We start from the raw sequence: 21023 nt of genomic DNA, 5'->3' as shown, positions 1-21023 counted from the left end.
AATGAAAAGTTTGTAAAATAAAAATTGGGAATCAAGAACTAGAAAAATTAAAGAAAGGAAAAATTGAAAAATCGGACGATTAAAAATTGAGAATTGTAAACACCGAAAAACTGCAAAATCGAAAAAACGACATATGTACTGTAAAATCAAAATACTGAACTCTAACTAAACCGGAAAATCGAATAATTGAAAAATCGAAAAATTGCAAAATTGAAAGATAGCAAATCAAGAAATTGAAAAACTGAAAAAATTGGAAAACCGTAAAATGGTGCTATCAAAAAATTGTAAAATCGTCTAATAAAAGTCCAGATAGGCGACAGACAGACGGACGGACCGAAACCTCCTCTAAGGGTCATGAAAAGTCGAGAAAATACAAGAGTCGATTACAATGCTTGCGTCGTTTACGCTCGGGAAATAAAAACAAAATCGTCTTTCGATACGTAATGTCTAATTATAATTGTCCGGGTAGTTAATTTTTAAAACGAGTATCCACAATTATTTCGTCGTTAGCAGAGAAGTCAGAAATAACTTTCTATTTAATTTTTATAAACGGCTTATAGATGACTCATCGTAGTTGCCCTTGAACACAAACCCCTTAGTTCAGTTTGGGGTTCTATACTCAGCACTTCGAAAGAACTGTGCTTACAAAAAAGTGCATTATTTTCTAACCATCATCAAAATTTCTCGAACAACACCAAAATATGTTTTATGATTCAGACGATTGTTTGTGGTTATTTCGATTACTAAGCATCGACATGTGCCAATTTAAACCAATCAAGTTTCTACTGAAGTTGGCTTTTTACGCTGTGGTGGTACTAACTGGGATACAAACAGTCATGTTTTTGAAAAAGTCAGAGACTTATTACTTTCTCAAGTACCAGCCGGTTTACTTCGGCTCGTTTTTTGTAAGTATCTAAAATTTATTCGTTTCGCTTATGTTGCAGTTTTAGATTTTGGTCACAATTTATGCTGCTTCTAACGCGGGCGAACTTGCACTGGCTTTCATTAGGCAGTTAGAACCTTGGCCAATTAATCGTCTTGGTCATGTGTTAGAAAGACGCATAAAACGTCAAAGTACTTATTTTAATATTCTCTTAATAGTCATCAGCGTCGTGTCTTTGATAAGCGGAATTCTCCACGCTCTGCCCATCGAAGATGATGAAGAAATTTTTTACACACTTGCTTTCTTTCAAGAATATTTCCCTAGGTGGCAACAGTACCTCTGTTTCGTCTACAGAATGGGTTTTGTATTTCTGTCGATTGTATTGCCTGCACCATTTTTAATATTTATGTATGTGGGTTGTCATTCTCAGTACCAAATATGCATGTTGGTACATGTTTTGAAAACAATCAACGAAGCAAATCATACTGAAGAAAGCAACCTACTTCTGGATAAAAATTACCAGGAAAAAACTAAGAACTTACTGAAATTTTGTATCAAGAGGCATTGTCAGTTGACGAAGTACGAAACAGGTATCAGCAGTTGCAAATTTTCAAAAAAAGTTTCCTTATTTCAGTGTTGGTCGCGAAGCTATGAATGCATTACAAATTCTTGCTATTCTTTTTTCCATAACTACTGGTATATTTTTCATTTGCATGATAGTGTTCCTATTTTCGGTACTACACAGGTATACCGCAACCGCATTTTCTATTTTCGTCCAGTTTCAGGGAAGCTTCGAAGGACGATATCTACGTCTAGCGACTTTAATCTTTCCCGCTGGTGTTATTTTCGTGCACGAATTTTTTCTAGGACAAGGAATTGAAAACATGGTAAGTGTGTGAATATGTAATGGTGTTTACTAAACGATTGAGAAGTCTACTCTAGGCTTTGAAGTGCTACTTCAATCTAGTTGGTACCACTGGAATAAAGAAAACAAGATGATTTACTTGACGTTTCTTACAAACTGCAAGAACCCTTACAAGTTACAGTTTTCACATTCTTTGTCGATTGGTTACGAACTGGCGGTCTCTGTGAGTGAGTTTGGGAATTAAATGTCTGAGCTAGGGTGTATTTTCAGATTTTGAAATCTGTCTATTCAGTGTTGTCGGTTTTGGGGTACTGGAACCGTTGAAATGGACGAAGACGAATAGGTCAATTTGCTTAATTAAAAATGTTTTCATAACTGTATTAACATTCACGAAGGCGTGTTTCAGTTCGTGGTAGTGCCGCAAGTACTTCTCGAGGTTGTATAAATATCTCGGAATTTGCACTGATATCTTACCAACACATTATTTATCGAAACACTGAACAATCTCCTCATTAGAGAATTTCTTAGGTAGAAGACTTCCTAGGGTAGAGTTGAAAGTTTTAACCATATGTATTTCTTCACAACAGCACGTAAATTAAGAAACCACTACTTCACATAGTTGCTTATTAGGGTGATTAAAAAAAAAAAAAAATTTTTTTTTTTCGTGCAAAGAGGTTCAAAAGTTTCTTTTCAACGTAAAAAAATACCAGTTAAAATTTGAGCTCTTAATATTAATAATAAGACCGTCCGCATCGCGTTTTTCTATTTCCCATAAGAATAACATGGGAAAATTTTTGTTTGCACCTTCTGATTTTTATTGCTAGCCCGTCGTGTGTCGTGAAAAAAATTCAATCACATATTTTTATAGAGAATTGAACGCTCTACAAAAAGTGTCTCCTATGATTGTGCGAGAAACCTGATAGTTGAAGAGTTATTTTAGGCTAAAGTTAAATTTATCCAAATTTTGACGTTTTTGATGCATTACAATAAATTTGATGGTCTTATTGGAATAAATCACCACAAAAATTTATACACATTTTAAATTTAGTTTTTTAAACAGTAATTGTTTATAATTTTATGCTATAATAAGGCCAGTAAAACTCTTTCCGAACATTTTCAGCATCAGTGGGTTAAAAAATCATAGTCAGGTTTCTCGCAAAATCATAGGAGACACTTTTTGTAGAGCGTTCAATTCTCTATAAAAATATGTGATTGAATTTTTTTCACGACACACGACGGGCTAGCAATAAAAATCAGAAGGTGCAAACAAAAATTTTCCCATGTTATTCTTATGGGAAATAGAAAAACGCGATGCGGACGGTCTTAATATTAATATTAAGAGCTCAACTTTTAACTGGTATTTTTTTACGTTGAAAAGAAACTTTTGAACTTCTTTGACACGAAAAAAAAATATTTTTTTTTTTTGAATCACCCTATTGCTTATAGATGATTTTACGTCAAAGACACAAATGTCATTAACAACGAAAAAACTAAATAAAAATCTACAAGAAGTTTCATTATTATTTGATGTTCAAAATTTGGGGTTCCTGCACTAGATTAGAATTTAAGTTTTTCCAGATTTTGGAATCTATCTTTTGATTCATTGATTTGTTTGGTTGATCACCAATACTGCTATAACACTTATAACCTGTAAGAAGAGCCATTCTTCCATCGAGAACCTTGTAATACCAAAGCACTGAATAATTTCTAACACATTCTAGCACGACACATTTTCTTGTTCTTTCAAGTTCTACAAAAACTGCCTTTGTAGCCCAGAAGTTAAAATTGAAAATCATTGCTGCCATTATAAAATTTTTAAATTCCTATTAATTTCTCATCAGTGAAGCCAGTATGGTGACACTTTGACAATTCACACTTTTAATGAACAAACTTTAGTTTTAAAGAAATTTGATTTTTAACCCTAGAATAAAAAAAAACATAAACTCAGTTGCACGCCTTATTAATAAGAAGTTAAAAATCATAAAAATAGCTTAAATTGGTATCATGATATTTTCTAAAATTTCCGGTTGTCATCTGTCATTAAAGACATTTTTAAAATTACGAAATGTATATATCCAAAACATGACCTAAATTTATCGCATGTCACGATTGACATTTCTGTTACAGAATTAAGGTACTTCCGTTATACCAACATAAACGTAAGAAAAGGTTACATTTTTACTTAGAAAGTATGTCTAATTTTTGAAAGAATACTTATCAAAGAATTTCGAGTTTTCGATTTTAAATTTTTGTGTTTTCCAATTCCGGTAATGTAATTTTTGTGTTTCAATTTTAATTGTTTCAGTTATCCATTTCTTCAATTTTTCGATTTGCAACTTTTCAATTTTTCATTTTTTTTTGTTTCTTCCTTTTTTTGCTTTTGCAATTTTTCGATTTAAAATTTCTGGAGTTTTCAGTAATACATTTTCAATTTTTCTATTCTTTAATTTTTCATTTCTTCATATTTTCTATTTTCAATTTTTTGTTTCGGTACTTATTTTCTTATTTATACAATTTTTCGACTCTTAAATGCACCGATTTTGCATTTTTTTGTTTTTCAGTTACAATTATCTCAGTTTTTCTTTTTTTCAATTTTTCAATTTTTTATTTCCACAATTTTGCGATCTGCAATTTTTGTTTGTTTTCTAGTTTTTTTCAATTTTTCGGTTTTACAAAGTTCTGGTTTCAATGTGAAATTTTCCAAGTTTTTAACTTTCCCATTTTTCGATTTGGAATATTTTGTTTTTCAGTTTTTCTATTTTTCAACTTTGACTTTTTATTTTTTGTCGTTTTTTCAATTTAAAATTTTTCTGATTCTCGATTTTTCAATTTTTTGTTTCTTCTGTTTTTGATTTGCAGTTTATCTAGTTTTCATTTTAAATATGGATCTATTCTAATTAATAATCATTATGATTTTTAAAATGTTTCACTTTTTCCCTTTTACAATTTAAATTTTTTTCCAGTTTTCAAGTAGTGGATTTTAATTTTTTTTCATTTATTCGAGTTTTAATTGTTCAGTTTCTCGATATTCAATTTTTCAGTTTTCGATCTTTTAGGGTCGCAGTTTTTCCACCTCACAATTTTTGACGATTCTATAATTTTTTGATTTCACAGTTTTTGAGTTTTCCAACTTTTTCAATTTATTAGTTCTTTTGGATTTTTAAATTTCTCGATTTCCAATTTTTCAATTTTCGAATTTTTTGATTTTTCAACATTTCGCATCAAATAATGGAAAAGTTTCAAAATTGAACAACTGAAAAGTCAAAAATGAAAAAACGAAAAGAGCATAAAATGAAAGCTTTGAAAAATCAAAAATTTTAAATCAAGAACGTGAAAAATTAAAGAAACGAAAAATTGAAAGATTGATAATTTGAAGAAGTGAATAAACGAATAATTACAAAATTGAAAAAGACATTAAAATAATAAAGCAAATGAAAAAAAGAAAATTTGTGATACAAAAGCGAGAAAATTAAAATAAAAAAATCGGGAAAATGAAAAATAAAAATCAAGAACTTCAAAAACTGGGGAAAAGAAAAATTAAAAATTGAGAAACTGAAAAATCGAAAAACGAAAAACTGTAATATCGAGAATTTGCAAAATGTCAATTACTACCATTGCTGCATTAAAAAAAATAGTTGAAATTGATATCATGATGTTTTCTAAAATTTCCGGTTATCGCAGATTACGAATGACATTTCTGTCACAGAATTAAAAAATTTAAAAATTATAAGAATACATTTTTCAGTTTTTCAATTCCAGTTATATAATTTTTGTTTTGTTTCAGTTACTCGTTTCTTAAATTTTTCGATTTGCAACTTGTCAATTTTTCATTTTTTTGATTTTACACATTTTCGATTCAAAATTTCTCCAGTTATATTTCATTTTCGATTTTTAATTTCTTTATTTCGGTTATTATTTTCTTTATTTTTTCCATTTTTCAATTTTTCAATAGTAAGATTTTATATATTTTTGGTTTTAGTGGTTCAATTTTTTTAATTTTTCTTTCCTTCAATTTTTAAATTTTTCATCGAGCTTACAGTGTTCCGATTTTAAATCTTTAATTTTTAGATCTTTAGATTTTTCAATTTTTTATTTCCACATTTTCCCATTTGCAATTTTTCGTTTTTCTTTTTTTTCAATTTTACGGTTTTACAATGTTCTGATTTCAATGTGAAACTTTTCAAGCTTCTAGTCTCCCCATTTTTCGATTTGGAATATTTTGTTTTTAAATTTTTCGATTTTTCAACTTTTACATTTTTTAATTTTTTGTTTTCAGTTTTAGATTTCTCTGATTCCCGACTTTTCAATATTTCGCTTCTTCTCTTTTCATTTTAAATATGGATTTTTAGAATGTTTTACTTATTCTCTTTTACGAATTTAAAATTTACCAGGGCAACAAAACTTTTTTATTCAAAAAGTGTTGCAGTAATTCCTGATTACGCGGTACATAGCCCTGGTATCTAATTTTTGAAAGAATGTCAAAGAATTTCGAGTTTTCAAGTATAAATTTTTCAGTTTTTCAGTTCCAGTTATATAATTTTTGGGTTTAAATTTTAATGATTTCATTTGTTCTTGAAACTTTTTGATTTTACAAATTTTCGATTTAAAATTTCTCGAGTTTTCAATATTTCATTTTCAATTTTTCGATTCTTGAATTTTTCATTTCTTTATATGTATTTTGGATTTGCAATTTTTCGTTTCGATTCTTATTGTCTTTATTTTTAAAATTTTTCGATTTTTCAATACTCCGATTTTATTTTTTTTGTTTTTTCAGATTCCCGATTTTTAATTTTTAATTTTTCGATGTTTACATTTTTCAATATTTTCTTTACCCAATTTTGTGATTTGCAATTTTTCGTTTGGTTGGTTCTTGAGTTTTTGATTTGCAATTTATCTAGTTTTCGTTTTCAGTGTAGATCTATTCTAACAATAATTATGATTTTTAAAATGTTTCAGTTTTTTCCTTTTACGTTTTTATAATTTTTCTAGTTCTAGTTTTCGATTTTTCAGAGTCACAGTCGTTCGACTTTACGGTTCTGACGATTCCTAATTTTTTGACTTTACAATTTTTCATTTACCTGTGTTTTCAATTCGATGTGTTTTTTCTTCATTCCAACCGTTCGATTTGTAGTTGTTTTAGATTTTTAAGTTTCCCGAATTTTCGTTTCTTCAGTTCCTTGATTTGCAATTTGTCGATTTTGCAATTTGTGAATTTTTGAATTTTTGAATTTTTCAGTTTTTCAATTTTTTGATTTTTCAACTTTTCGCATCAAATAATGGAAAAGCTTCAAAACTGTAAAACTAAAAAATCAAATGTGAAAAAACGAAAAAAGCATAAAATGAGAAGTTTGAAAAATAAAAATTGGGAATCAAGAACTAGAAAAATTAAAGAAAGGAAAAATTGAAAAATCGGAAGGTTAAAAATTGAGAATTGTAAATACCGAAAAACTGCAAAATCGAAAAAACGACATATGTAAAATCAAAATACTGAAATCTAACTAAACCGGAAAGTCGAATAATTGAGAAATCCAAAAATTGTTTAATTGAAAAATCTAAGAATTAGAAAATCGAGGAATTTAAAGATTGATAATAAACGAAAAATTGAATTAAATCGAAACAGACATTGAAATAATAAAGGAAATGAAAAAACGAAAACTTGCGATACAAAAGCGAGAAAATTAAAATTAAAAAATCAGCAAAATGAAAAGTAAAAATCAAAAACTTAGAAAATTGAGGAAAAGAAAAATTGAAAAACCGAAAAATTAAAAATTGAAAAAGTGAAAAATCGAAACACGAAAAATTGTAATACCAAAAAATGACAAAATGTCAATAACTATTATTGCTGGCAATATAAACTTTTTGAATCCCTATTAATTTTTCACCAGTGAAGCCTCGGATAGCGACACTTTGACAATTCACAGTTCCAATGAACAAACTTTAGTTTTGAAGAAATTTGATTCTTAAGTCGAGAATAAAAAAACAAACTCAAAAATTTGAAAACTATAAAAATAGTTCAAATCTGTGTCATGATGTTTTCCGAAACTTACATTTTTACTTAGAAACTATTGCTAACAGACAGTTATTTCTGATCACGCGGTACATACTCCTGGAATCTAATTTTTGAAAGAATTTCAAAGAATTTTGAGTTTTCGTGTCTAAATTTTTCAGTTTTTCAATTCCGCTTTTATAGTTTTTTGTTTTTCAATTCAATTTTTCATTTTTTTTGCTCCTATTTTCGATTTGCAATTTTTCGTTTCGCTTTTATTTTTTTTTACAATTTTTCGGTTTTTCAATTTCCGATTTTTTTTTGTTTTTTTAGTTTCAAATGTTTCAATTTTTCTTTTCTTCAATTTTTAAATTTTTCAGTTTTAGTTTTGTTTGCTTCAACTTTACGATATGCATTTTTCGTTTTTCCAGCTTGTGGATGTTTCAATTTTTGGATTTTGCACTTTTTCGATTTGCAGTTTCACGATTTTTTTATTTATTAATTTTTCGATGTTTAGATTTTCCAAAATTTTATTCTACAATTTTGCGATTTGCAATTTTTCGTTTCTGTTATCTATTTTTTTTTCAATTTTTCGGTTTTCCAATGTTCATGATTTTTCATTTTTTTGGTGTGAAATTTTTCAAGCTTTTAATTCCCCCACTCTTCGATTTTGAATATTTCGTTTTTCAGTTTCTCGATTTTTCAACTTTCACATTTTTTAATTTTTCGTTTTTTCAATTTTAGATTTTTCTGATTTTCGATTTTTCAAATTTTCGTTTCTTCTATTTTTGATTTACAATTTATCTAGTTTTCATTTTAAATATGTATCTACTCTAATAATAATTATGATTTTTAAAATGTTTCACTTTCTCCCTTTTACGATTTTAAAATTTTTCCAGTTTTCAGTTATTGGATTTTACAATTTTTCATTCATTAGGTTTTTAATTTTTCAATTTCTCGATAATCAATTTTTCACTTTTCGATTTTTCACTGTCACAGTTTTTCGACTTTACAGTTTTGACGATCCTATAATTTTTTGATTTTACAATTTTTAAGTTTTTCAATTTTTCAATTCGATTCGTTTTTCTTCTTTCCGACTTTTCGATTTATTAGTTCTATATTTTTCGTTTCTTCAGTTTGAATTTTTTAATTTTTTAATTTTTCGATTTTCCAATTTATTGATTTTTCAACTTTTCCCATCAAATAATGGAAAAGTTTCAAAATTATAAAACTGAAAAGTATAAAATAAAAATCAAAAATTGGAAATGAAAAACTTGAAAAATTGAGAAACCGGAAAACCAAAAAACGAAAAATGGCAAAATTCAAAGATCGCATATTTCTGATCACGCGGTACATAATACTGGTATATAATTCTTGAAAAAATTTCAAATAATTTTCGGGACTCCCTCGCCACTAAAAAACAGTTCAGCAAATCCCGCTTTTTGAAAAATTATAAAATTTGATTTTGCAACTTTTGTATTGTGATAACCTTACAAAGTAAAAACTGGTAGCGCATAATATGCGGAGAATATAAAATATATTTAACTCAGACAATCAACGGAAAAGATATATTTTCAGTACATACTTAACTTCGACTGTTTATGTTTGTACATAAGTTTATACTTATATAAGAATTGTACTGTTAAGCTTGCACAGATCAAAAACCATCAGCGACAGCAGATCGAAGTATGGATTTTTGTTAAAAGAAAAGAAAATTTAATCGATTTTGTCTCTACAAAATAAATGAAAAGACTAATTATTAATTAGGCTACAATGGTGTGAAATAGTCCGAATATTGTTTTAGACCAGTAGCTCTCATTGTAATAATTATTTTATTACTGTTAAATATAGGAGGGCGCGACATTACAGTATACAATTTAATAAAATTAATAACTCTCTAATTTTTTATTGATCAACGGTAAAAATGGATTACCCCATTTTCTCCAAAAAATGAGAGTACGCACTTCTTTATTTAATAACGATGAAATAAGGATAATAATAATAATAATTATATTCAGAACATTTTATTCCACTGTGGTTTGTTTAATTAATAAATTTTGTTCTCTGTTTTGACTTGACAAAATCATTCAAATCAAACAAATTTTTGCCTGACATTTTTTTGATGTATAAACATAAACACACAAAATTAAACATGTTATTTTTCCTGACAGGACATTTTTCCCGTTGGTTATCTGCTTTAAACATATTTTACATTGTACTGTAAGGATTTGTTGGACTTGTACTTCAGGCGCAAGGGAAGTTGTGTTGAAATAAACATCAACCAATTTTTTAAAATCTTAAACAAATTTTAACGGTTCCTAAAGGAAATATCGAGTGACCATTACTGTCTGTGATTTTTTTTGTCGGATTGGCAAGATTTTAAAATTTTATGATGACATACCTGATATCAAATTCAAATTTTCAGTGGTCGATATCTTCTCATTGGTTAAATTAAATTTACATCACAAAAATCTAAACGCAAACTAAAGTCGCTATTTTTTGTGAATTTTAATCCCATTTCTTGTTTTTATTAGTTTATTTTAATTACTTTCGAAAATGTTCGTGTCAAAACTGTAAAAATTGTGTGCATTCGCCGACAAAATGATTTATAGCCGCCAAACCTGTCACCAACCCTCCGCTACAACATAGTCCAAACAGTAACACTCATCTAGATGTTTAAATTTTAAACTGTCACCATAAACCCGCACTATAAATTTTATTACCATGACCATGGACCATTAAAAGTGGTAATTGTTTTTATCCATCGGCAGCCGTCACGCGAATACACGTACGTACAGTAAAAATCAAGGTTTCCATTAAATTTAAAATTATTTACATTAATGATTTAATCCGCCGCTGGTTTTAGTATAAATAATGTGTGTTCCAGTCGCCGTTGCCCACGTAAAAAATTCACGTTTCGACGTGGTGTTGAGAGCTTTTCGCCAAAGGACGAAGGTTAACCTCGCTACAGGGCCAGATACCACGTTTTTTCCACCGGTCGTTAAGGCTACAAAAATTTAAATAACAAATTGGCCTAGAGAGATGTAAAATAAGTGACACACACGAATACGAAGCATAGGTTTGTCTAATTCTAGAATCTAGACACAGCGCAAATTTAAAATACAAAAGTCACCTGTAGTGTGTGCAGATTATCGATATTAGATAATCTTAATTGTTACCCAGATGTACCATGTGGGTTTTCCATTCATAAATTGTACACTAAGTTAATTTTAAGCGAGTGAAGCGAGTTGCTAGGAGCGAGCGGAGCTCTCGATATAAAAAATGTTCCGCCGAACACAGACAGAAGATTTCCGTCGTCATTAGCGTGTGCCACCTGTCAAAACAAACAAATTTCCCAACTTTTTTCGCGGCGAAAATATGAATAAAACAGACCCGGATCACGCCAGAGATATTACGTCACGTGATGCGAAAACTTGTGAAATTCATGTCCGGCAAGTCTGGTTGTTTTATTTGTTTTGAGAGGAGCACACAGTCGGAATTTATTTGGAAGTTTGCGAGCGGAAAGAATTTATTCAAAAAAGTGGCTTATGATATCGATAGCACCCAATGCGGCGATTTACATTTTTATAAAATTAAAATTTACATTTTTATAAAATGTGGAGTATCCTTGCTTCTATGTAAATCGTGACTATTAAAATGCGGAGAATTTTCTGATGAGAGCCATAACACTTGATTTGCAATTTTCAACGACATGCAAAGCTCTGTGGCCGTTTGATTGACACGAATGTAGCGACAGAAAATAGAGAACACGCAGCTAATACGGACAAGTCCTGCTCTTTTCATTGATTTTCATGGCAGGATTTACACGGATATTAAACAAATCTTGGCTCGCAAAACAAACGCTTTGAATGCGAATGGATTCTTTCTTATCCGCGGGTGGCGTCGAGGCGGTTTTAAACTGAATCGAAAATTAGGCACGGAAAGTTCTGAAAACTTTTTCAAAAAAATATATATCCTAATTTTTCCACCGGCGAACTTTTCAACTTTACCAAACTCAAACTGAAAAATAAAATCAACCAAAATGGAAAAGTATTTCTATAGCGGACAATAACATATAATCTCCCTTTATAAAATTTAAATAGCTTTAACCACGCAAAACTTTGTCGGCGTTTCACCTCGACACGGAAGACACCATTAACAAGTGTTTTCGAATTCCTAAAAATCCATATGAATCCATACTTTATTCAAGCTCACTTTCATTCCATCCCGCCGTCCCTTTTTCGTAGTAATTGTGAACGACATGGTCCGATGGCGTTTCTACGGCCGGTAAAACGCGCCTGTTTCAATTCTGTGAAAGAATTCCGGTTCGTTTGGTTCTGTCGAGTCCTTTGTCGCAACAAAAACCCGTAAACAAGTGTATAATAAAGAGCAACAGGGATCCGAAAGATGATGTGTTTTATTGAATAGGAAGGAGAGTTAGACAACAAAGCGACACCGTGTCACTTCTATATAAGACGCTTAAACTGATTGCTCATTGTTCTGGATGAAGATTGCTCAATTGCTATCCACACAGAGTGAATGGAGCTTTTGCATCAATGTCTGCTCGTGTGCGGCTTAATTAAGCTAAACGTGATTAATATAGCTGTGACGTATTGCTGCTGATTTCCGTGATGCTTGCCAAACAGGATTATGAGGGCTGGACTTGGTGAGGTTGGGGCCCGGGACACCGGGTACGAAAGTAAAAGAAGAGCAACAAGTTTAAGCAACGCTGTAATTTGCTTTTTTTAGTTTATATAAAAATTGTACAAAAATTATAATAAAAATGTTAATTTTGCTTCCGAGACTTTTTCTTTCATTTCACATCATTTTTCGAATGTGCCAATGTAGTACATTATAACCTCTGGAATTTTCTTTACGACTTTTATTACCGTTGAGACATTATTTATTATCACTAATTACGTTTTAGTACACATCTATCCCATCTGGAGTACTTTCGCTTTCATTAAAGTTCATTCTTAACGAAACATGTTACACATCAACCACAAATGAAAGTGATCTTTGAAGTAATAAAAGTTAGTATTGTTCCAGATTCAACAAAATTTTGAGGAAAATTGATAATTGATTTTAAATATGTTCAAATTGCTAAAAAACCATAATTTATTCATATACAAGGTGAATCACAACGCGCGCGTTCTTCTATATTCCTGTAAGTATTGAAACAAAGAAAAAATTAAAGACAAAATTTGTACGATTGAAGTGACATTGAATATTATTTTCAACTGTACAGAGTGTTCCTTTTTTCAATATCCTATATATTTCTGAGTACTCTGATTGGCATTTCATTCGGCTGTTCATTTTTCAATTTTTTTTAGCAATGAACAAAATAAATCACAAAAAATCTAAAATTATACAATTTTCAACTAAAAATACTTGAGTTTTTTCAAATAGAACATTCGATATTGGATTTTTGCATCTTATTTTGTTCTTTTTCTTAATAAAGTGTAAAATCATTTTATCTACTGTGTGTGCAATCAACTGGTGAGTCTGGGAAAATAGTAAAAAAATTCCTTTTCAGATTTTGGTGGAGTTATAATGGTTTTTAAATTCTGCAAAATCCGCTAAGCAGTTAAAAATGTTTGACGATTCAAAAATTGTACAGTTTTCAAAATCATACGTTTAAAATGTTTAAAGGAATCTGGTGTTTTATGGCTAGATGAACTTAAAAAAACCTTTTGTTCCTTTAGTGTTTTACTTTTTCGAATCTGAAAAAGTCTTGAGTGCTGCAATGTTTAGGTAACCATGATGTACTAAATATTTTGGGAGCCCATGGAAATTTTTTGTACATTATTTAAAATAATTTTGGGACCAACTTTTTTTTAATTTAAAACAATCTAAAGGTTCTAGGTATTCTTATTTGGAAAGAATTCGACAGTGCTTTGGAGCCTCTAGGGTCTTTTCTTATAATAATTTAATTAAATTTCTTCGAGGATACGTCATTTGCTAAAATAAATCTTATCTTAGCATACACTAGCCCCGCCCACCCATCCTCTCTTTTCTTAGAGGATATCTCATTTGCCAAAATCACTCTTATCTTATCAGATACTGGCCCCACCCACCCACCCTCTCTTTTCTTAGAGGATATCTCATTTGCCAAAATCAATCTTATCTTAGCAGATACTAGCCCCACCAACCCACCCTCTCTTTTCTTAGAAGGTATCTCATTTGCCAAAATCACTCTTATCTTAGCAGATACTAGCCCCACCCACCCACCCTGTCTTTTCTTAGAGGGTAATAGTTTAATTAAATTTCTTCGAGAATACGTCGTTTGCTACAATCAATCTTATCTTAGCACGTACTAGCTCCTCTCACCCACCCTCTATTTTCTTAGAAGGTATCTCATTTGCCAAAATCAGTCTTATCTTAGCAGATACTAGCCCCACCCACCCACCCTATCTTTTCTTAGAGGGTATCTCATTTGCCAAAATCAGCCTTATCTTAGCAGCTACTAGCTCCGCCCACCCACCCTTTCTTTTCTTGGAGCGTATCTCATTTGCCAAAATCAGTTTTATCTTAGCAAGTACTGATGACTAACTTTCACAAAAAAATGATCAAAATTTGGAAACGTTACATTTTTCTTTTATTGTTTTTGTTTTTGTTTATAATTTATATAAGTCTTATTAATTTTTTTTGTTTATTTATTGATGACTACTGGTTGTTATGGTTATTGTCCTAAAAAATAAAAGGTGGATTTCAGTCACCATCGTTCCTAAGAAATCAGAAAGTGAGCACGCATTAAGTGCGTGCAGTGTTGCCAATTTTACTTTTATAAAATCACGTTTTTTTCGTAATCTACATCATAAACAGTACTGAAGAGTTAATCCTTCATTTTTCATACACCCGGTATATATAAAATATATAAAATAGAAAATATATTACAAAGTGAAAGATTATAAAAAAAGTAATAGTAATATTTGAATTTGTTTTGTTAACACTCTGTATATTAAGACTCAATTTTATTTATGGCAGAGCAAACCAAATACCCTGTATTCTAAGAAAGATTTTAAAATAATCCTATAAAAATTTGTTATTTTTAACCCATGCACTGCTAAATAATTTCAAATATATTCGAATAGCATGGCAACGTCACATCAGAATTGCAAAAAAAAACTGTTACAAAATGTGCTAAGAATTTGTAAAAATGTCCAGAATGTTCCAGTAAAAAAAACTAGGTTGTTATGCTTCAGAAATAGAACACACTGTATAGATGAAAATAATTTTAGTGAAACCATACAACTTTAGTCATTGACTGTTTTCTACTTTTTTTATCTACGCTAAGTGACTCACCCTGTATATACAGGTGGGTCACTAAGCACGCGTTCCTCGATATTTTATTAACCATTAGAAATAGAAAAAAATCAAAGAATAAAGTTTTGTTATTATTAAATATACAGGGTATTCTGTTTTCAAAACTTAACACACAATTTAGTTTTTATTAATGAAACACGGGTTATTTTTGAAATTATGATGCGACGTTGTCACGTTATTCTAATATTCTTGAAATTTTTTAGCAATGAAAGGGTTCACAAAAAAAATCACAGTACGATATTTACATTTTGTGGATAGATTCTATTTTCTATATTTAAAGTTGGTAGTTATTAGAAGAATCAGGACAAAAAACAAAGGAAGAACTGAAATATCGATATTTGAAAACTGTAAGGTTTTAGATTTTTTATAAACACTATGTATATTCAAATTTCGCTGAGTTAATACCACAACAAAGCGCATACCTTTATTATTTTTTCCACAAAATATTCTATAACAGACTTTAAAAACAACCCTTTTGCGATTTTTTGTGAACTCTTTCATTACCAAAACAATTGCTAAAATCAGTCTTATTTTAACAATTCCTAGTCCCGCCCACCCACCCTCGCTTTTCTTAGAAAGTATCTCATTTGCCAAAATCAGTCTTATCTTATTAGGTCCTAGCCCCACCCATCCACCCCGTCTTTTCTTAGAAGATAATAATTTAATTAAATTTCTTCCAAGATACGTCATTTGCCAAAATCAGTCTTATCTTAGCACGTACTAGCCCCGCCCGCCCACCCTCTCTTTTCTTAGAGGGTATCTCATTTGCCAAAATCAGTCTTATCTTAGTAGATACTAACCCCGCCCACCCACCCTCTCTTTTCTTAGAGGGTATCTCATTTGCCCAAATCGATCTTATTTTAGCAGCTACTATCCCCTTTCTTTTTTTAGAGAGTAACTGATTTGCCAAAATCAAGTTTGCAATGTTAGCAAGTACTGATGACTAAGTTTTACAAAAAATTACAAAAATTTGGAAACATTATAAGCCAGGATTAATGGATTTTTTTTTGTTGTTTTTGGTTTTGTTTATAATTTATAAATGTCTTACTAAAAAATTCTTTTTTGTTTATTTATTGATGGCTACTCACTACTGGTTGTTATGGTTATTGTCCTAAAAAAATAAAAGTTGGATTTCAGTCACCATTGTTCCTAAGAAATCAGAAAGTGAGTATGCATTAAGTATGTGCAGTGTTGCCAATTTTACTTTTATAAAATCACGTTTTTTTCGTAATCTGCATCATAAACAGTAGTGAAGAGTTAATCCCCCATTTTTCTGACACCCGGTATATATAAAATATATAATATAGAAAAAATCTAACAAAGTGGAAGATTATAAAAAAGTAATAGTAATGTTTTAATTTTTTTGTTAACACACTGTATATTAAGACTCAATTTTATTTATGCCACAGCAAACCAAATACCCAGTATTCTAAGAAATATTTTAAAATAACCCTATGAAAATGTGTTTTTTTCGACCCATGCACTGCTAAATAATTTCAAGTATATTCGAATAACATTGCAACGTCGCATCAGAATTGCAAAAAAAACTGTTGTTATAAAATCTGTTAAGAATTTGTAAAAATGTCCAGAGTGTTCCACTAAAAAAAAACTAGGTTATGTTATGCTTCAGAAACAAAACACACTGTATAGACGAAAATAATTTTAGTGAAACCACACAACTTTAGTCATTGACTGTTTTCTATTTTTTTTATCTACGCGAAGTGACTCACCCTGTATATACAGGTGGGTCACTAAGCACGCGTTCTTCGATATTTTATTAACCGTTAGAAATAGAAAAAAAGGCAAACAATAAAGCTTTTCGGTTCTTTTAGGACTACACTCAAAAATTATTTTTAAATATACAGGGTATTCTGTTTTCAAGACTTAACACACAATTTAGTTTTTATTAATGAAACACTGGTATTTTTGAAATTATGATGCGACGTTGCCAGGTTATTCTAATTTTTTTGAAATTTTTTAGCAATGAAAGAGTTCACAAAAAAAATCACAGTACGATTATTATATTTTGTGGATAGATTCTATTTTCTATATTTAAAGTTGGTAGTTATTAGAAGAATTAGGACAAAAAACAGAGTAAGAACTGAAATATCGATATTTAAAAACTGTAAGGTTTTAGATTTTTTTTAAACATTAGTATATTAAAATTTGGCTGAGTTAATACCACAACAAAGCGCATACCTTTATTATTTTTTCCACAAAATAATCTATAACAGTCTTTAAAAATAATCGTTTTGCGATGTTTTTGTGAACCCTTTCATTACCAAAAAAAATTGCCAAAATCAGTCTAATTTTAACAATTTTTAGCCCCGCCCACCCACCCTCTCTTTTATTAGTGAAGTTAGAAAGATTTTAAAATAACTCTATGAAAATTTATTTTTTCAACCCATGCACTGCTAAATAATTTCAAGTATATTCGAACAACATGGCAACGTCGCATCAGAATGCAAAAAAACTATTGTCATAAACTCTGCTAAAAATTTGTAAAAATATTAAAACACACTGTATAAATTAAAATAATTTTAGTGAAACCAAACAACTTTAGTCATTGACGGTTTTCTATATTTTTATCTACTCACCCTGTATATATTGGCTGGTCATTAAGCGCGCGTTTTTCGATATCTTATTAACTATTAGAATTAGAAAAAAAGTCAAAGCACAAATTTGTGCGGTTCTTTTAGGACCAGACTCTAAAATTATTTTTAGCTATACTGAGTATTCTGTTTTCTAGACGTAACACACAACTTAGTTTTTATTAATGAAACACCCTACATATTTTTAGATATTTTGGTTGACCTCTTCCTAATCTTTACAGCCACGGTTTATTTTTGAAATTATGATGCGACGTTGCCACGTTATTCTAATTTTCTTGAAATTTTTTAGCAATAGAAGGGTTTACAAAAAAAATCACAATACGATTATTACATTTTGTGGATAGATAAAAAAAGATACGCGCTTTGTTGTGGTATCAACTAAAACCAATTTTAATACTCTTATTTTAATTTATTTTTAATACTGCATCTTATGCCATTTTTTGTTCTCTCCTATTTTCTAAGTTTAAAGTTGATATTTATTAGAAGAATAAGGACAAAAAATAGAGCAAGACAGAGTAATAAAATAAAGGGTGTTCGTTCTGAAAAAGCTGAAAAAATAACTCATTTGCGATTTTTTTGTGAACCCTTTCATTACCTAAAAAATTCAAGAAAATTAGAATAACGTGGCAATGTCGCATCGGAATTTCAAAAATAAACTGCTTTTATAAAGCCTACGAAGAGGGTAAACTAACATAATAATAACTTTCGTCTTTGACTTTTCTATCTCTAATAATAATTAATAATGCTTGGTGACTCACCCTGTATAATTATTAGGTATAATTTAAAAAATTGTTTAAGCATACAGTCGAACAAATATAGAGCTTCTTCGAAAATTGCACTGCTAATTTTATTTGTAATTATGATAAAAATTAAGGTTGATTCATAAACCACGAATACAGGAAAATGATAAGGGAACGTAAATAGTGGGTAGAGATAATAAGGACATTTTTTAATACCGTTTCAACAATATATTTCTAACATACGTATAAAATTTAACAACAATCGGGTGGATAGTTTCGGAAATTGTCCGTTTAATAAAAATCGACACAGACAGACGACAGGCAGACAGACGGAAACGGGAGATTTGCTTGCCCTCTGGAAGTAAAATTCGAAAACTAAAATTCTTTGAACAACATTTAGTAAAATTATTTCCAGTTCAAAAAATAATTTGACGAAAAAACTTAGTTTGAAATAACATGATACATAAAATAGATACAATTTTAAAAAATCTAAAGATATATGAGGCCATAGAGTTATAAAAGTGATTAGAGAATTAAAACTTTATTATTTCACTAATGAATAAACGAATGGATTAGACAATACAAACATTAATATTATAACAATTTAAAGTACAATAGTATATTTTTTATTTATGTTTTGATTATGTGTCACATCTATCCTTATCAAAAGATTAAAAAAATATAATTTATATTCCCATTACTTGTAATTATTGATATCGTATCTAACTCTAAATAATAAATACCGAATTATAAACAAAAATCAAAAAATTGGATCATTGGAACGTCACAGGGTTCCAACATATGTCATTATCTTTTATAAGAAATATGAACGACCTGCCAATGACTAAAAATGTGTAAACTATAATTTATGTGCTTGATAGCACGGCAATGAGTGGATCAAAAAGGGCAGAGAACGCTCTATAAAAAATGCTGTTAACTTGTTCAATAAATTGTCCACAAAAATAATTTTGATTTTAATAATTGTTAATAATAATAATACCTATCTCTAACAATATGTCTATTAATGATTTTTCTTTTAAAAATATTCCCACCCATATGTTCGTTTGTCATTGTACAGGATTTTTTTCACTTGTACCTATTTTTATAACGTATGTAAACGCCCACTGGCACATAAATATTAATAAACTACGATATTATTATCTTCACTGGAAAAATAAAAGAGCAAACGTCGATATTCAACGGCGAGTCTGTAACATTTTTAGAAAAACAAAAATTTGGAATTAGTCACTTTAATGACACTTCTTTTTTATTGAAAATGTATGGCGATCAATAAAACATTACGTCGTCCTTTCAAGAAAATTAAGCAACTTCAGAGTTGTCCGATGTTTTTTTTTTTTTATTTCATCATATGTTAGTTACAACGTACGTAGATGATAGATTTGTTTCGTTTACAATAACAAATTATAAATCAATTATAAGTCAACAAGATTAAAGAAAAACATTAACTTTATGTGAAAGCTTCAGTATTAATTAAATAGCAAACAGCAAATACCTAACTATATAATTTGAAAAGTTTTAATTAAAACAGCTTGCATGGTCTCAATGATTTAAACAATAATTCACAAAAAAATATATCGCAATACGTAGCTAACAACAACAACAAAAAAGGGCGAAACTCGAACATTTCGGTATTGTGTCGAGTTTCTGGTTACACAAAATTTAAAACACAGGAAAACAAATAAAATGCTGACAACAATACCAAACTAACAGAAGCATGAACAACAAAATAAAATAAATAAAATCGCTGCAAGTTAATGTTCGTATCAATTTTAAGACATCAGACCGCTTGGAACAACACACTTGGGAATTGAATTCGTACGACTGGTTGCATAACCACGCCGGAACACGTTCAACTTTAATTCACATAATGAACAGTAAACACCAATTTAACACTAATTCTACAAAATAATTTGTGCAGTTTTATTTTTAATCAACATTTAAAAAAACGCACTGATCTTTCATGCCACGAACTACTAGTGCAACAGTTGTTGCACCACTTTATCCGCTTTTTTTAATTTTTTACTATATTCCTCATCATGCAACACCCTCCAACCTACCTTACTGAAGCAGCACGCCGCCTCACCACCTCAAGCCGCCCGATTTACCTCTTCGCCAACTTCCGCCAAAAGTTGCTCATAATCGTCTCTAACACCAAACATCGAACACCGACAAATCAAATAAAATAGACAAAAAAAATTATACGCCACGGATGTTATTATACATAGAAAGCCTACATTGTCCCATCGACTACCATTCGTTCAACCGAATCAGCTTCTCAAAAGTCTCTGTACCATTTGTACCTGTGATACGTGTTTCGTGAACGACGGACGTCGAGTGAAGCGTCTATTTCAGCGTCGCGCGATTTCAATTTGAAATGTCGGTAAGGGCGCGTGCGCTTTTACCGACGATTTTTAATTTGGAAAAAGTTGAAAAAGACCGTTGGAGTGTGGAGAGGAGGGAAAGGAGCGGGTGCTTGAGAAATATGGGGCGGGGATTTGGGAGTAAAGTAATATTTTTTGTGATGGGGGGATTGATTTTTCACGGTACAGAGGCTGGGGTTTTTGGGGTTTTTATTAAGTGGGGATGGGTT

General features: G+C 30.1%; 1 protein-coding gene across 3 annotated transcripts in view; it reads right to left on the bottom strand.

The window, feature by feature from the left end:
- The window catches only part of LOC135127201 (muscarinic acetylcholine receptor M1), a 172155-nt gene extending 151403 nt beyond the window's left edge, over nucleotides 1-20752 (bottom strand). For all 3 annotated transcript variants that reach the window (XM_064053585.1, XM_064053587.1, XM_064053588.1), the window contains exon 1: nucleotides 20491-20752. The gene's annotated coding sequence lies outside the window, so the exon portion shown is untranslated. The remainder of the gene's footprint in view (nucleotides 1-20490) is intronic.
- Between the last annotated feature and the right edge of the window lie 271 nt (nucleotides 20753-21023).

The sequence above is a fragment of the Zophobas morio genome, unplaced genomic scaffold, assembly GCF_036711695.1.
Source record: "Zophobas morio isolate AGI-343-1 ecotype UQ-CSIRO unplaced genomic scaffold, CSIRO_AGI_Zmor_V1 ptg000011l, whole genome shotgun sequence".
Classification (NCBI taxonomy): Eukaryota; Metazoa; Arthropoda; class Insecta; order Coleoptera; family Tenebrionidae; genus Zophobas; species Zophobas morio.
This window is presented reverse-complemented; position numbering and strand designations above follow the sequence as displayed.